Here is a 17,660-nt window from a genome sequence, read left to right on the forward strand (position 1 = left end):
CATAGAGGTCTCTGCCAGTTAGATAGTCCTGAATAAACCCGTAGCCACGGGGTTTGTCAAATGACAGCACCACTCCCTTTCTCCTTTCCAGGCGGGGTTGGGTGTGCGTATGTTTCTCATGTATGGTCTTGGTTAGTTCCTCATAGACGATTTTAGTCTTTGTATTCCGCTTTATAGCGGCCTCTCGGATCTCCGCCATCAGGGAGGACCATTTGAAAGATGGCTGGAAAAAGTCCCTCCACGAGCCATAGTAGGACTCGGGTTCTTTCTCCCTTGGGCGGCAGGCGGGTTGCTCCGGTCCCGGAGCGTAGGCCGGTGGAGCCTCTTCTGGCTCTACACCAACATTAGACATCTTTGCAATTTCAGGTGCGGACATTGCAGCAACGCTCTGTTCACTTTTCAACATGCTCGATCCTTCTGAGGAGAGCGATAGGGTCGCGTCAATTAGAGTAGCCAGCTCCTCCCATTGCACTGGGGAGCCGCCCCCCAGGTATTCCAGTATATGGAAGGCGGTGTCCATGCTGGCAGACATGCAAATGTCCAGATAAGCCGTGGCGCCTGCCCTTGACCTTCTTCCCGCTTTTTCCTCAGAAAGGCGCCAATTTTTCCCGCCTTTTCGGGATGAAGGTGACGCAGCAGTAAATTCAGCAAGCACAGCGGCCATCTTTAGGTACAAATGCTGTCTATTCACTGACAGCAAGCAGGATTGTAAAAAGTCCACAAAACCACACTCCAATGCGGCGATTCTCTTCCTCTGTATAGCGCAATATTGCACAGCGCTTTTTAGAGGTTTTTGGTACACTTTGGGTATGATTTTCAGTCCACAAAGTCCACTTGAATAAAACAGGCAAATTGTCACTTTGGTCACAGGGCAACTGTATAAGGCACAAAGTTCACGCTTCTTGCGCTAGAAAGCGTGCGTATCCTGTTCGTGACGCCAAAAGAGAGGTGCAGCGTACTCAAGTTGTGTGTAGTAGGTGTTTCTGGGTGATGTAGTGCAATATACACTAACCTGGTACAGCTGACTCTCTGCAAGGGCAGGTATAGGTAAGGAATAGTTCGTGACGCCAGTGCCAAGTAAACGGTGGCACGCCGTTTGCGGATGCAGGAATAAATTGAGGAAACGTAGTCTTAAAACAGAACTACAACTTTAGTAGTTTTGCAAGCAGAGACAATAATGGAAATGCAGTTCCTTAGCATACAGTCGATTTTGCAATTCGGTCGATGCAGGCAATTCAGTTATAGCAGGGTAATTACAGAGTGTTGAACACAGGACTTGCAGCACAGGAGCTAGCACTCTAATTCTGTCTGATCCTGGAATACAGCAATTCTTCACCAAGGCCCATTAACCTAGTGCTGGCTTTATATCCTTGGCTATAGCTTTAATCAGTACCTCCTCTGTCTTTCTTAGTACCTCTGGCTTTCCTGATCTTTGCCTCTGTCTCCCTCAGCTGCTGGAAACTTCCTCAGGTTCTTGATCTAACATATTCCTGTTTCTGCATATGGAAATTCAGGAGGGAATCTTCTCCTGGACAGCAGGCTTCAGGCCTGGACTTGTCTCTGACATTGTCTAATCTCCAACTGTAGATTACAGACACTAGACTCCGTCTGCCTTGCACTTCCCTGTCTGGGCCTTATATAAACTAGGGCTCCCTAGCTCCCTCTAGCGACTAGAAGCTGGAATGACACCCCTGCAGGCCTGTACATGCAAGTTTCACAGTAACAGGGAAACACATAGCATTACATGACATTTTATAAAACTGACATATAACAACTTCCCATAACTAAGGAGGGACGACAGCACACCAAATGACACTTTGGTAGTGACAGGTATTACAGTTCCCGTACACTACAGTAAGCCAGCAGCTAATATAGGCGACAGGGCGCCCCTCCCACAAATTCAGGCCAATAAATTGGCCTTTATACATATCAGGGGTCAGTAAAGAGATCTCTCCCATCATCTATTTTTTCCCAGGACTGTGACGAGGGGACATCCTCTGCGTCTGGAGGAAAAAAAGGTTTGTACGCAAACATCGAAGAGGATTATTTACGGTAAGGGCAGTGAGACTATGGACATCTCTGCCTGAGGAGGTGGTGATGGTAAGTTCACTAAAAGAGTTCAAGAGGGACCTGGATGTATTTCTGGAGTGTAATAATAATACAGGTTATAGTTATTAGATTTCTGGAGAGGTCGTTGATTTAGGGAGTATTCTGACTGCCTGATTGGAGTCGGGAAGGAATTTTTATCAATGGGGTGATATGCCAGTTTATGGCACATGACCTCTGCAGGCAAGCACTGTCCTCAGCATTAGACCAAAGAAGACAGTGACAGTCACATGCTGTACACTGCTGGGGGGGGAACCCATTCAAAAGTTTGCTATGGGGTCCAGCCTTCTCTAATTATGCTCCCGATAACAAACATGGTTAAGTGATGGATAACAATTTAGTTTTAATGTAATGTCTCGTCTTTGGGCTGCAGCACACATCTTGCCAGCTTTCAATTACTAGCTGTGGCTCTCTAATTTATCAAAGACAGTCCTGACTGGGGAACATTAACCTATAGTACTTGTGTATCCAAAGAACTTTAGTTTGTTTAACCTCTGACTTATCTCTTGACTATCAATAGTCTTGAATAATTATCTCTGTTACACAAGAAACAATTGTGATCTGTTTTATGTCTTGAGAAATCTTCTAATGAGTTTCAAAACTGAACAATTAAATACAGCTGCTTCATTGGGAGAATGAAATATGTGACATGGTGAAAACTGGAAATCTAATTATGATACTAAGGTTTGATTGGAACACTCAGAAATCTTTCCCGGTGTTGTTAGGAAATGCCATAATTCATTGTAACATGGAAATAATTCTGTACAACATATATATGTATGAGGATATATAATAAAACTTGAAAGGGTTTTCTGAGCTCAGAAACATATAGAAAAGTAATAGCATGTGTCTGAATACTCACCAGGTCATGCTACCCTAGCTCAGAACTAGTTATTTATTTTCTGTTATTATTGTAGGTAGGCACAGCCAAGGAAAGTGAGCCCTAAGGCTAGAACCCAGCCCGCTTTTCCTACCTACTTGCAGTACAAGCCCTAGAAAGCTAGACTGCAACTGGTCGACGAACCCTACGCTATATAAGTGCAGAACCAGACCAACAAACAAAGACAGACGAACACAATACAAGAGTCATACAAAAATGGTTCATATCCAGACGGGCTATGCAGTGCCAAACGAGAGACACAGGGTGGTCAGAAGACAATCTGGGATCAGAAGCACAAGCAATCCAAATAAACACAGGAGCAAGAACCAGGAACCCAGCTAGTGTGTCAAAGACTATCACTGGCAACGATATATGGCCAAGAAGGGATTTAAATAGACACTAAGCACTGAATCCCTGGATCAGAACGTAATAGGTCCATTGACTTGGCGCTCTATTAGTAAGACACACTAGACACAATAATAGAGCAGCTGAGTTAATCAGCCCACTGCTAATCTCCATCAGCACTCTCCCACATCCTGTTACTAAGGATGCTGTTCCATTACCAGGGGTCATGGCTCAGCAGCGCTTCTCTCCCGTTGGGGCCATGCCTAGGATCACACTGCTGGAGCACAGACAGGTAAGTTTGTTACATTTTCATTATCTTGCCCAGCTCTGTATAGTGCCGTTGCTTTAATGCTACTAGGGCTTGTTGTTGGTGGCATTACCATTTAAAACAATACATGATTGTCCATGATTCTTTTGACCAGTCAGACCATGCCCGTAGATTTAGCAGTATATTTATGTCCTGCTGGAAGTTGAACCTCCGTCCCAATCTCAAATATTTGAAATGTTGAAACATATTTTGCCTCAAAAATTGCTCTATTGCTTCTACCATCTATCTTTGCTTCCCTCCTGACCAGTTTTCCAGTCTGTATGGATGAAAAGAATCCCCACAGCATAATGCGGCTACCTCCATGTTTGACTGTAATAGGAAGTGTTGGATGTGTACCACACATATCATTTTCCATGATGTCCAAAAAGTTTCATTTTGGTCTCAGTGCCCGATAGTACTGCGGAGTCTGACTGATTCTGATCAGAGAGCCTTTTTCCATACATTTGGGGAATCTGCCAAAATCAGTTTGGTGAACTTCAAACATGTTTTCTTATGTTTTTCTTTAAACAATGGTCTTTTTTTCTGGCCACTCTTCCATCAGCATTGCATTTAAAGGGGTTGTGCAGTGCAAGGATACTGATAACCTATCCTCATGACAGGTCGTCAATATCAGATCCTCAGGGGTCCAACTTGCAGAACCCCTGCCGATAAGCTGTTAGATGAGTTAGCGGCTCTAATGTGAGTACTGCTTCTGCTTCAAAATGACCTGTGTGCTACCTCCTTTGCATTGGCTGCACAGTGTAATTACAACCGCTCATCCCATTCGATGGAGCATTTGTAATTACACTGTGTGGCCTCTGCAAAAGCGCAGCTACCTCTTCAAACAGTTGATGGGCAGGAGTGTTGGAAGTTGGACACCCAGTAATCTGACATTTATGATCTATCTGGCATGAAGGTCACTGTTATAAACTTACCCATCTGGGCTCCAGTGGCATGATCCATTGCCAGTGATAGTCTTGTTTGGCTCAGCCTGGTTCCTTGTTCCCTGTTCCTGCATTTACGTACTGATTCCTCTGCACTTATGACCCCAGCTTATCTTCTGACAACATTCTTTCTAACATTTGGTACTGTGTAGCCCATCTGGTTGTGACCTATTGCCATACGACTCTCCTTTTGTTTGTTGTGTATTGGTGTTTGTCTGTCTCTGCACTTATTTAGAGTAGGGACTGTCATCCAGTTGCGGTTCTGCCAAGTAGAGCTTATACTGCAAGTAGGTAAGGAAAGTGGGATGGGTTCTAGGTTATAAAGCTCACTGCCCTTGTCTGTCCCTGCCTACAGGTTTTACAGTCACTTGTTAGAATAGAAGCATCTGTGGCAAGAACAGGGGCATAGTGGCTGGGAGTTGTAGTTTCAGAACAGCTGGAGTGCTGGAGGTTGCTGATCCCAGTTGTAGACCATCAATGCTAATTATGGGGGTCTGAACTCTAGGTCCTCCACCAATCATGACAGTGAAAGGAGCTCCACATTCCTGCAAGTCAGGCACCCTGTTTTTTGTTTACACAGACATAATGGCTCATCCATATGACAGTTGTACCAAACACCATATCTTGTCCCATTTAAGTATAAAGACTAGAGTTGAGCGAACCCGAACTGCAAAGTTCGGGTTCGTACCGAACTTTGCGAGTTCGGATACCTGGACCCAAACCCGGTCTTTTTCACTGAAGTTCGGGTGATTTTATTATTTTCAGTTATAACATGGTTATATTGAAAAATATTAGCATTCTTAAGACAAAATGCTAAATAAAATGGACATTGAGGGGTTAAAAATAATAATAAAAACTCACCTCATCAACTTGATCGCGCACGTCTTCTTTCTTCAGGACCTGCGGTGACGTCATCGCAGGTCTTTTTCCAGGTCCTGAAAAAAGAAGACGTGCCCGATCAAGTGGATAAGGGGAGTGTAACGGTCGCGTACACACACACACAGGGGGGAGGGAAGTGACCACTGCGCTCCACCCTTACCCCTGGCCCTGCCTACTTGCCTCGCGAGTCCTAATGACAGGGGACAACTGGACGGCAATCCCTAACTTGGAGTAAGTGCATGGATGACAGACAGACAAACAACAGGATGTGAAAGGACCGAGTCAATACCAGGAAAGCTGCAAAGTACAAATGGAGCAAGCAGAGAATTGTCAGGAGAAGCCGGGGTCATAAATACCAGGAGAGCAGAGAAGTACAAGAGGAGTCCTAAGAGAGTAGTCAGGTGGGAGCCGAGGTCACAATACCAGGACGGAAGCGCAGTACAGGAGGAGCAGGCAAAAGGATGGTCAGGGAACAGGATCAGGTAAGTATTCAGCAGTCCAACAAATAGCCAGGAACCTAGAAATTAACAGGCAACCTGTAGCCAGCAGGCTGCCTGTATTTATAGTGGGGAGTGAGGGTCATGTGACGTGGCCAGCGTCACATGACCGACAGACCAACCAGTCGAGCACCGAGTGATCAGCCTTGCGCTCAAGGCAGACTAGGAGCAGGGAGCCACCCAGCTAGTAAAGCCGCCCTGGAAATGAGGTCAAACACAGAACCTCATTCCAAAAGCTAAGCAACAGTTCTGCGGGCAATGGGGGACCGAGTGCACCTTCGGAACCCCGTGACAGTACCCCCTCTTTTACGAGGGGCCACCGGACCCAAGACTTCAGGCGATGGCTTTTCAGGGTGTTCTAAATGAAATTTACGAACAAGTCTAGGAGCATGAACCTCCCTGGCAGGTACCCAAGATCTCTCTTCAGGCCCAATAACCACTGTATTATGAATCCTCTGGTGACTCTGACTGACCATGTCTCTAATCTGACGCAGAGGGTGCAGGAGTTAGGGGAAAAACTCAGTTCTTTTGAGTTAGGGCAAGGTTCTTCCACTCCTCAGGCCTCCAGTCCGCATTTTAAGCCCCAGATTAAGCTCCCAGAACCCTTTTCTGGAGACCGGAGGAAGTTTCTCTCTTTTAAGGAGAGTTGCAAACTTTACTTCCGTTTGCGCCCCGTGTCCTCTGGCCCCGAGAGTCAACGCGTGGGCATTATTATTTCCCGATTACAGGGTGATCCCCAGGACTGGGCGTTCTCTTTACCTGCTGGCACCAGTTGTTTATATTCTGTGGAGGGGTTCTTTCAGGCCTTGGGTACCCTACCTAACCCTACTCCCCCCCCCTACCTGGAAAGCAGCAGGGTTATGCCGGAACTGCTGTCGAAGGGTAGCCTAAAGGGGCCTGTTAATCTGTAACGGTCGCATACACACACACACAGGGGGGAGGGAAGTGACCACTGCGCTCCACCCTTACCCCTGGCCCTGCCTACTTGCCTCGCGAGTCCTAATGACAGGGGACAACTGGATGGCAATCCCTAACTTGGAGTAAGTGCAGGGATGACAGACAGACTAACAACAGGATGTGAACGGACCGAGTCAATACCAGGAAAGCTGCAAAGTACAAATGGAGCAAGCAGAGAATTGTCAGGAGAAGCCGGGGTCATAAATACCAGGAGAGCAGAGAAGTACAAGAGGAGTCCTAAGAGAGTAGTCAGGTGGGAGCCGAGGTCACAATACCAGGACGGAAGCGCAGTACAGGAGGAGCAGGCAAAAGGATGGTCAGGGAACAGGATCAGGTAAGTATTCAGCAGTCCAACAAATAGCCAGGAACCTAGAAATTAACAGACAACCTGTAGCCAGCAGGCTGCCTGTATTTATAGTGGGGAGTGAGGGTCATGTGACGTGGCCAGCGTCACATGACCGACAGACCAACCAGTCGAGCACCGAGTGATCAGCTCGGCGCTCAAGGCAGACTAGGAGCAGGGAGCCACCCAGCTAGTAAAGCCGCCCTGGGAATGAGGTCAAACACAGAACCTCATTCCAAAAGCTAAGCAACAGTTCTGCGGGCAATGGGGGACCGAGTGCACCTTCGGAACCCCGTGACAGGGAGTTTTTATTTATTTATTATTTTTAACCCCTCAATGTCCATTTTATTTGGCATTCTGTCTTAAGAATGCTATTATTTTCCGTTATAACCATGGTATAACGGAAAATAATAAAGTAAAGTTTGGGTCCCCATTGACTTTAGTGGGGTTCGAGTTCGGGTCAAGTTTGGGTCCCAAACCCGAACTTTGACCTGAAGTTCGGCCCGAAACCGGTGAACCCGAACTTCCATGGGTTCGCTCATCCCTAATAAAGACACAGATTTGTACATGGAGGAAGGGGATGCAGAACTCACAGGAGAGCCATGGCCCCTATAAAATAATGATCGGCGGGGGCACTGCACTCCCACTTATTAAACAATTATAGCTTAAATTCCAGCGGAAATTGATATGTTATAGAGGCAGCAAGATGAGAGGAAGTGGGAACAGGGGGAGATTTTACCTGCAGTCCTATGTAACATCAACGGGTAAAACAGTGATAACTCTATGAGTACAGATAATGTAGTAGAGATCACCTGCAATCCTATGTGACAGTATGTAGTACATGTTACCTGCAGTCCCAAGTTAGACGACAGATTGGATAGGTCATCATTGACTTTGGACTGCACAACCCCTTTTTTTGATTCAATAATTTTTTATTAAGTTTAACAAGGTATAAAGGAACATAAAAGCCTCGGGCATTCCCGATTGGCAAACAATATAATGCATCACTTTCATACAGTAAATGCCTGTTATCAGCGAAGTTAGCATTGATTAGGAGTAAGTGGCTACCTAAGTCTACTATTTCCGAAGCCAATGGCCAACCTTCCCAACTTCCAACAAACCTTTCCCAGCCCAAGACAATTGCAGGCTCGCCTGCTTGCAAAGGGGCCTCCCTATATCTCGTCCGTAATGTTAAAATTGGACACTGTAACTAGAGTCTGCCCACGGTTTCCAATTTAGGAGGAATTTACTATACCCCGCTCCTCCCATAGCTATAATTCTCTCATACGTATAAGAAGTGTTAATTGCAGCTGTCAATTCAGCTATATCTGGTATATCTTGGGACTTCCACTTACGTAACAATAGTAGCTTCGCTGTTACACAAAAGATACAGTGAATGGCCCTTAAGCGGACCGGTAAAGCGTCAAGACCTATTAATAGTAAGACCATTTGCGGTGACCAAACCACTCCCCGTGGCATAAGTTCAGCCAATAACCCTTTACATTGCGACCAATATGCTTGTATCTCAGGGCATTGCCACAAAATGTGGTACAAAGTACCTCTACCCCCGCAGCCTCTCCAACATCTATCTGAGACCGAGTCATACATTATTGCTAGTTTATCCGGGGTATAATACCACCGTAGAACCGTCTTAATAGCAGATTCCACATGGGATACGCACTTTAAATGTTTGTGTATCATTCCGAGGGCCTGCAGCCATTCCGTTTCAGAAATAGACAGATTCATGTCCTTCTCCCACGCCACCATCAAATGCGAACGTTTAAAGGACTCTGAGTGAAGAATGGTATTGTAAAGGGATTTCAGGCCTTTTAGACCACTGGTAAGATACAACCTAGCCAATCTGTCCACTTTTACTCCGGATGGCCGCAGGCCCTGCAGAAAGTGACGAAGCTGGAGATACTTGAAGAACTCTTGGTTAGGAATAGAGAACTTGTCCCTGATCCACTGAAATGGTTGCAACACCTCTTGCACCAATAAATCTCCTACAGTTAGTATACCCGCTGACGCCCAAAGCGACAGATCTGTTTGGGGAAGCAATGCGCATATAGTTGAAAAGGGGAGAGAAGCAATTGTAGGGGGACTATCTGCGTCTGCTAGGATGTGATACCTGGACCACGCCTTCAAGGATGCTGACACCACCGGGCCTAACTGTGTGGGAGTGGGTATTGTCCAAAATGGCAGGTTTAACAGACCCTCCAAGGAATACGGAGCAGCCTGGGAAGCCTCGAGCTGGACCCATGGTAGATCTTGAGAGGGTTTAGTCCACCCCTTTAACATGGAGACTAGCGAAGTAATGTTGCACAACCCCTTTAATATGCAATGGGATAATACTGCTTAAATGGAAAAAAAAAAAAAACAAGCAAAAATGCTAAAAAAAAAAAGTCTGTAAAAATCACACTTTCAGATGGAAGTATCCCTTTAAACCTTTCCTGACCTCTGTCATAATAGCACGGCAGAAGTCGGGTCTTTAAAGGCTATGTACACCTTTTGGAGCAAATTTTTTTATGATTGCATTTAACTCATATTTTTTTTTTGGCCTTTATTACAAATATTGAGCTGTTGATGGACTTCCGGTTCCGGCGCCAGCATGGTCGGCTGCTCCTGCTAAAGCTCCGCTCCACAAGCTCCGCTAATCACCTGCCAGTGCTGGGTCTACACTATCCTTGGACCAGTCCTACCATTTATGGACCGTTTAATTATACGATCAGGGAGCAGAATGAGACAAAAATCTCAGCAGAAGACGGCGAGGCAGTCAGCACCTATCTCAAAGATGGAGGATCCCGTGCATTCAGCTATACCTGAAAGCTCTGCATCACTCCCTCCAGAGGAACTATCGAACGATAGCGTGGAGGAGATAAAAGTGGACTATAAACAGATAGCATTAGAAGTAGCTTCTAGAATCCTACCCGACTTGCAGGACTCACTCTCATCTACCGTGGCGGCATCCCTCTCCAACTTACACCAAGAGTTGGCTGACCATCATCGCTGCATAAGCGAGATGGAAGAAAAAGTGAGCACCCTAGAGGAAGAGGGCACAGAGCTACGCAGCACTATCAAGGCGCTCATCTGTGAAAATTGTCGCATTAGCGATAAATTGGATGATCTTGAGAATCGTTCCCGACGGAACAATTTACAATTCGTCGGTTTACCCGAGTCCCTGTCACCACAGGATCTCCTAGCAATATGCAAACAAGATATCCCGAAAGCGCTGAATATCCCTGGTTTCTGCAAAGTGGAAAGGGCTCACAGGATTGGCCCCCCCTGCAGCAGGAATACACAGGGCCTTACAAGATGAGCAGAGACACCCTGCTTTGAGCCAGCGCCCCAGACAGGTGATAGCGAGGTATCTGGATTTTTCAGAAAAGAATGCAATTCTGAGATCCTACAAAAGGGGGAGAGCACCTCTAGAAGTGAAGAAATTTGTTAGACACATTAGTATTGCTATCAGGGTAGGGGATTACTATCACATATGGTTCTCTTTAGGGGTGATATATACGCCTTGGGTTTTACTTCAATTAAGCAAGAAACCTTTTGCAACATCACTCTCTGCATTTAATTGATTTTACTAAGGAGTCGTTATGGAGGGCTGCTTGCCATGGGAGTGGTCGGGAGGGCGGGAAAACATGTTGGGAAGAAGAGAAGTACGGAATTTTATTTGTGCATACGCAATTTATATGTTCTTTAGTTATGTGTTTATTACGTTACGTTATGGGGAAAAGTTAAAGTCTGTCTCCGGGGTAACATATGGGCTCCACTTTTCATGTACTCAGCTATATGTATTACACACATATCCTAAAAGATGACGAAGATCATTACGTGGAATGTAAAAGGTTTAAAATCGCCCCACAAATGATTGATGGTTCTGAGGCACCTGAAACGACTAAAAGCCGATATTGCTCTCTTCCAGGAGTCGCATCTTGCTAAGAAAGATTTTGAACGTATGAGGAGACTGTGGGTGGGTAGGGTCTATGGCTCCCCTTCTAACGGGAATAAAGGTGGGGTCTTGGTATTGCTCTATAAGAACTTAGTGCATTCGGTCGACTCGTGTTTAGAAGATCAGGAGGGGAGATGGGTGCAGGTGGTTCTTAGCTCTCCATCGGAATCCTTCAGTATAACCAATATATATGGTCCAAATGGCCCTAACATTGAATTCTTCGGGGAGCTGAGGTCTACGCTGCTCCAGAACTCACATCCCTACCAGATAATAGCAGGGGATTTCAATACGGTGATATCCCATACAGAAGCGATATAGGGTTGGACAGTTCTCCAATTAGATTGCGTGGGTGTTAGGAGATGGTTCCCAAACCAGATGCATATAATTTAGTAAGACTCCTGTACTCCACTTGGGTTTCAATATAATGCTTTTATTTTGTGCGGTTCCAGTCAAAAAACGTTTTCGGCTAGACAGCCTTCTTCAGTACAACTGGAAAGGCATATAAGGTATCACAATAAGTGTGCAATAGTCGTACAGCATATCAAGTATCACAATAAGTGTGCAATAGACATACAGCACATAGTATATCGGTTATAATTTAAACAGAAGAAGAAAAACATATTGATATAGCATATTGAGAGAACGCAGTCCGTCATCTGGGGACCCTGGGGGATCCTTATCATCGGAGTTGTCTGTAGCAGGTTGGCAGATGTAGGTTCATTCTCCAATGGATCACTTGGATATTTCGCAGGGGTTCAAGTTGGACAAAAGGCATTGTAGTACTTTATGTGCAAAGGTGTGCAGCGGGTTGGTGGAATTAAGGAGTAAATAGGAGGGATTACAACATAACGTACAACCTGTCTGAGGCTAGAAGGTGGGTATAGAGTATGCGGGATCCCATACAGAAGACTGCAATTCAATTAACCCTGCGGGAATTCCAGGCAGAAGTAGAGTTAAACGTTAGGGAGAACTATGCAAGGACTGGGCTTACACGACGCGTGGCGTCACTTTCATCCTCTGGGGAGGGAATTCACTTATTTTTCAGCGATACATGACTCCTGGTCCCGGCTTGATTATTTCTTGGTGTCAGACCAGATACTTAAAAAAACTACCTCGGTAGTTATTGAAGATTTAGTCATTTCGACCAATCCCCGGTATCGTTGGAAATGGTCAGTGCCATCCCAAAAGGGACCGACTTTCTGTGGAGATTCCCCTCTGACTTATCACAAAACAAATCCTTTACTGAACTCTTGAACCATTGGTGGGTAGAATACTGGGATGCTAACTGATGGTAGCGATATTCAGTTACTATGGAGAGCTGGGAAGTCAGTCTTGACGGGTAAAATCTTGGCCTATACCAGATCCCTGAAACAAAAGATATCATCCCAAATCCAGAAGCTCACTACTATCCTTAGAAGTTCATACTTGAACTATAAATCAGCTCCAACGGACTCTAATAGGAAAACTTGGTTAGATGCTAAATCGGATTATGATAAATGGTGCAAACAAAAAGAAGAATATTATGGGGCAAAAAGGGAAGCCAAATTCTTTAAGTTTAGGAATAAGTCTGGAAAGATGCTGGCATCTCTGGCACGGGGTCAGAGAAATTCCACAATGATTCCCAAGTTGAAGAACGCCCAGGGGGTCGTATGTACCCACCCGAAAGACATAGTTGAAATTTTAAGAAATTTCTATAGCTCCCTATATACTAAGGAGAGGCGGGAACCGTTGAGCAACAAATCCTGGATTGATTCTTTGCCTTTACCGCAGATATCGCCCGAAGATTTGGCAGTATTGAACCAACCCATTTCATTAGAGGAAACTCAGAGGGTTATCAGTCAGTCTAAAAATGGGAAAGCCCCAGGCCCGGACGGTTTCACTAATGAATTTTATAAGGCACTTGGGCCAAAAATCTTTCCAACTCTCACTAAACTGTATAACCAAATTATGCAGGGACAAATGATACCCCAAGATATGAATACGGCCTATATCAAAGTATTACCAAAACCGGGTAAAGACCCCACAGACCCATCTTCGTATCGGCCGATATAACTAATAGATAATGACCTTAAATTTGTATCCAAAATATTGGCTGATAGACTGTCCTAATTCCTTCCAAAACTTATATCTACACATCAGGCAGGATTTATTCAAAATAGATCTGCGGTGAGCAACATAAGAAAAATACTAGCGGTCTTGGATAGTGTTAAAAGAGATCCCCATCTTCACCCACATCCAGCTTTATTGGCTATTGATGCTGAAAAGGCTTTTGACAACGTGAGCTGGGTGTGACTGAATGAGGTACTGGATCGTATGGGATTTAATGGCAGTTTCAGGACCTATATTTCATCTCTTTATAAGGCTCCATTCACAAGAGTGTCCATCCCAGGATTTCTATTTCAGCCCTTAGCATTACAGAAAGGTACAAGACTGGGTTGTCCCCTGTCACCTTTACTTTTCAATATAGCTCTAGAACCCCTGTCGCTAGCCTTAACAAAATCGGATTCGCTCCGGGGATTCTCCATAGAAAACGCCTCTGTAAAACATACATTATTTGCAGACGATCTGCTAGTGTTCTTATCTGACCCACACAAAAACTACCGGAAGTTTTAGACCTCCTTTTGGATTTTGGGCATCTCTCGGGCTTTAAAGTAAATGTTACTAAATGTGAAATCCTGGACATCTCACCGTCCCAAATACTGAGTCACACAAACCTAGGTAATACACCGGTCAAGATAGCCTCTCACTTGTTGAGGTATCTTGGAATACAGATAGGCAAAACTCCAGAGTCTCTTTACTTCCTAAACTACCCTCCATTATTTAAAAAAAATTTAATCGGAGCTCGACTCTTGGTCCAGGTTACCACTATCTTTCATGGGCAGATGTCATCTGATTAAGATGATGAGTTTCAGCAAATTATTATACCCTATGCAAACCCTGCCACTATTATTGAGACATGCTGATGTCCAGGATTTGACAAAAGCATTCCGGTCTTTTATCTGGCAATCTAAACGCCCTAGGATAGCTCTGAATATTAACCCGTCACAAATCTAGAGGGGGTTTAAGTTTCACAAACATCAGACACTACAATTTATCATGCCTGATGAGACATTGCTTGGACTGGCTACAGGATACCTCATACCACTCGGTACTGTATATTGAAAGGGAACTGGCCAGGCCGTCAGGCCTTGGGGCTCTTCTCCACACAAAGTACTCAGGATTTCCTAAATCCATAAAAAAACAGTCTGCTAATGCGAGACACGATAGCTCCTGGAAGGCATTCAGAAAGCTGTATAATCTTCCAATGTCCATCTCTAAAAAAAAAACTTTGTGGTATCATCTAGAGTTCCACTCTACTTCAATTAATAAACAGTTCTTATTATGGGCTCAGAAGGGTATAGTTAGGGTCTCCCACATGTGGAATGCTCTGGAAAGAAGATTCTACTCTTTCCAGGAACTCCAGCAAACCTACCAAATACCATCTAGCCATTTCTTGGCATTCCAACAAATCCTGGCATTCTTAAGATCTCGGGTTAGAGACATTTCAGCTGAATTCCAGGCAAATCCGTTTGATGCTCTCTTGAGGAGAAACAACTCATTGTCTACTATATATGATTCCCTTAGGGACATAGTTTCCAGGAAAGGGGATCCCAACCAACTTATTTAAATCGTGGCGTAAGGATTTTCCCTCCTTGACAGACCCGGAATGTCTTGACGGCTGGAACCTAGTTAGGAAGGTAGCTAGTAGTGAACTCTGGAGAGAGTCGCAGTTTAAGATAATGCATAGGGCGATATATGGCTTCCATTATTCGAGAGATCCCTCACATAACGTGGAAGGGAAAATACCACATTTTCCTAAATGTCTGTCTCTCAATACGGATATAACCCATGGTCTGTGGCTATGTCCTGATGTACAGACCTTCTGTGGAAAATGACTAGATGAAATACATTCTAAAAGAAAACTAAAACTACCTAAGGATCCACAGCTTCTCTTGTTCCATTCGCTTAAGGAGTTCCAAAAGACTAAGATACCAAAGGCGATACATGTGTTAATACTTGCAGCTAAAAGAAGCCTGCTCAGCCACTGGTTGTGTCCAGAAGTCCCTCCAATACAGGTCACTTTCCAGTTAACTCTGGGATACAATTGGAGAGGATGGAAACGGAATTAAATAAATCCAAGTTGACAAACTCTTTTTTTGAGAAGTGGAGGCCATATATGGAAGCTCTCTTGTCAAGGGAGGAAACAAAGAGAGTTGTGAAACCCTTTCAACATACTGAATGGATCCTGAAGTTGAGGGAAGCAGATCCATGGTCTTCTCTCTTTACATGGGTTATTTGAATAGATATTAATAAAATAAGTGTCATAAAAATTAATCTAGCTGAGGGTGGGCCCTTACAAAAAAAAAAAGAAAAGAAACAAAAAAGGAATTTGTGAGAATCTTTGGAGTGAGACTGGGTAAAGTTGGGGTTAGGGAGGGGGGGGGAAGGGGGAGTATTTCACATTTGGATTATGTACTAAACGTCTACACATGATGTTTAAATGTAATGACAATTAACATGACATCTTTATCTTTATTTCGATATGACAAAATTGAATATTACAATGAACATGTCATCTTTATATGTACTTGCTATGAAAAAAAAAAAAAGCTGTGTATTCTTAAATAAAGAATTTACAAAAAAAAATAAAAAATATTGAGCTTTTCAGTCACAAAGGGTTAAAGGGGTTGGCCACTATATAAGTACTTTCCACTATATAGTGGGTGGTAGGGTAAAAAAGAGTTTCCTAATATACTTTATTAAAAAAATCTGAATGGTAATGTTTTTTTAATGAGCCCCGCCCCCTCAGCTCCGCTCTGCGTGCAGCCAGTTCATCCATGGCTGCACGCGACATGGAGGAGCTTTAGAGAAAGCTCCTCCATGGCTTTATTCTAACTGCACATGCGCTGCTTTTCCTAATAAGAGCAGCGCATGCCCAGTCTGCCCATGCCACTGGCGTGCTCCCTGCTCCGTCTCTATCTCTACAACCGGCATATTCCTGTCAGAGTTCGGAGCAGGAAGAAAAGTAAGAGCGCGTCGGGGATCAGACGCGCTCTTAGAGTTCGTAACGGGAAGAAAAGTGACAGGAATAAGCCGGTTGTAGAGACAGAGACGGAGCAGGGAGCGTCAATCAAGCCCAGCCGAATCCAGGAAGTGAACGTCGCGCTCGCCGCAGGTAAGTATGAAAACCGCTGATGGGAATACCCCTTTAAGCCACATTCTTATCTGTAAGATAATGAATGTTTATAACGTGAGAGAGCAGAGATAAGAAGTCCTTCTGCTCGCCAGATGACTGAAAAGACAAAAAATCCACATGCAGCTAGTAGAGCATGTCAGCTCTGTACACAAAAAAGGATTCCATATTGTTAATAAAGACCAATTGAAAAAATTATGATGATAACCCGCCCCCTTAACAGTGACCTCCACAGAGGTCAGTTCCCTTAAAATGTGACCTCCATAAAATCCCGTCCCCTTAAAGGTGACCTCTACAGCACCCCACCCCTTAACATTGACCTCCATAGCAGACCATCCCTTTAAATGTGACCGTTCCCTCCCCCCTTAACAGTGACCTCCACAGCATCCCGCCCCCTTAACAGTGACCTCCACAGCAGCCACCCTTTTTATTAGTGACCTCCACAGTACCCCAACTTCTTTAGTGATTTCCACAATACCTTGTCTCCTTAATAGTGGCCTCTACAGCAATCTGCCCTCTAACGCTGACCTCCATAGCGGACAGTCCCCTTAACTGTGACCTCCACAGCAGCCTGCCCCTAGGGTGGCCAGAAGTCTGGTTTTAGGCCGGACAGTCTGGCTTTCAGACTCCCTGTCCTCTGTCCGGCACAGGACCTGGACGGACACAGGGATGTCCTTTTGAATAGCTCACTCTCACAGCACAGTGCTGCTGTCTCTGAGCGTGAGCTGCAGGGAGAAAGTCACCCTCCCTCCCACCCCTGCAGCGGACAGAAGTTGGATTTTACCTTCATTTCTTCAATCCCCATCGGCTGCAGAGTGGGAGGGGGCATGGCCTAACCAGCCAGGTGTCACGGACGTACCGAGACATACGGACGTTCCCGCGACAGGTGGAAGGAGATCTGTGAGACTGGCAACATGTGGTTTGATCTGACCTGTTTTCCTTTTGGATCAAATAACTTCTGAGTTGTTTCTGGTGCTTGCCACACCTTCTTTCCCCAGGTGTGGCTATTGTGGTCATTTTACCTTCTATAATTATTGTTGTTTCTCCCACTATGCTATGCAGTTTATAGCTTCTGTTGGACTTGTAGTTAGCTTGTGCTTGGTTCTCGACTGAGTTCCTCGTGCTACCAAAGCTTCATTGAAGATAAGTGTTTCCTTTCCCTTTTGTATCTTGTTTATTTATATGTGTATGTTGCCTTTCCCTGTTTGTCATTA

The sequence above is a fragment of the Bufo bufo genome, chromosome 2, assembly GCF_905171765.1.
Source record: "Bufo bufo chromosome 2, aBufBuf1.1, whole genome shotgun sequence".
In the NCBI taxonomy this organism is placed as follows: domain Eukaryota; kingdom Metazoa; phylum Chordata; class Amphibia; order Anura; family Bufonidae; genus Bufo; species Bufo bufo.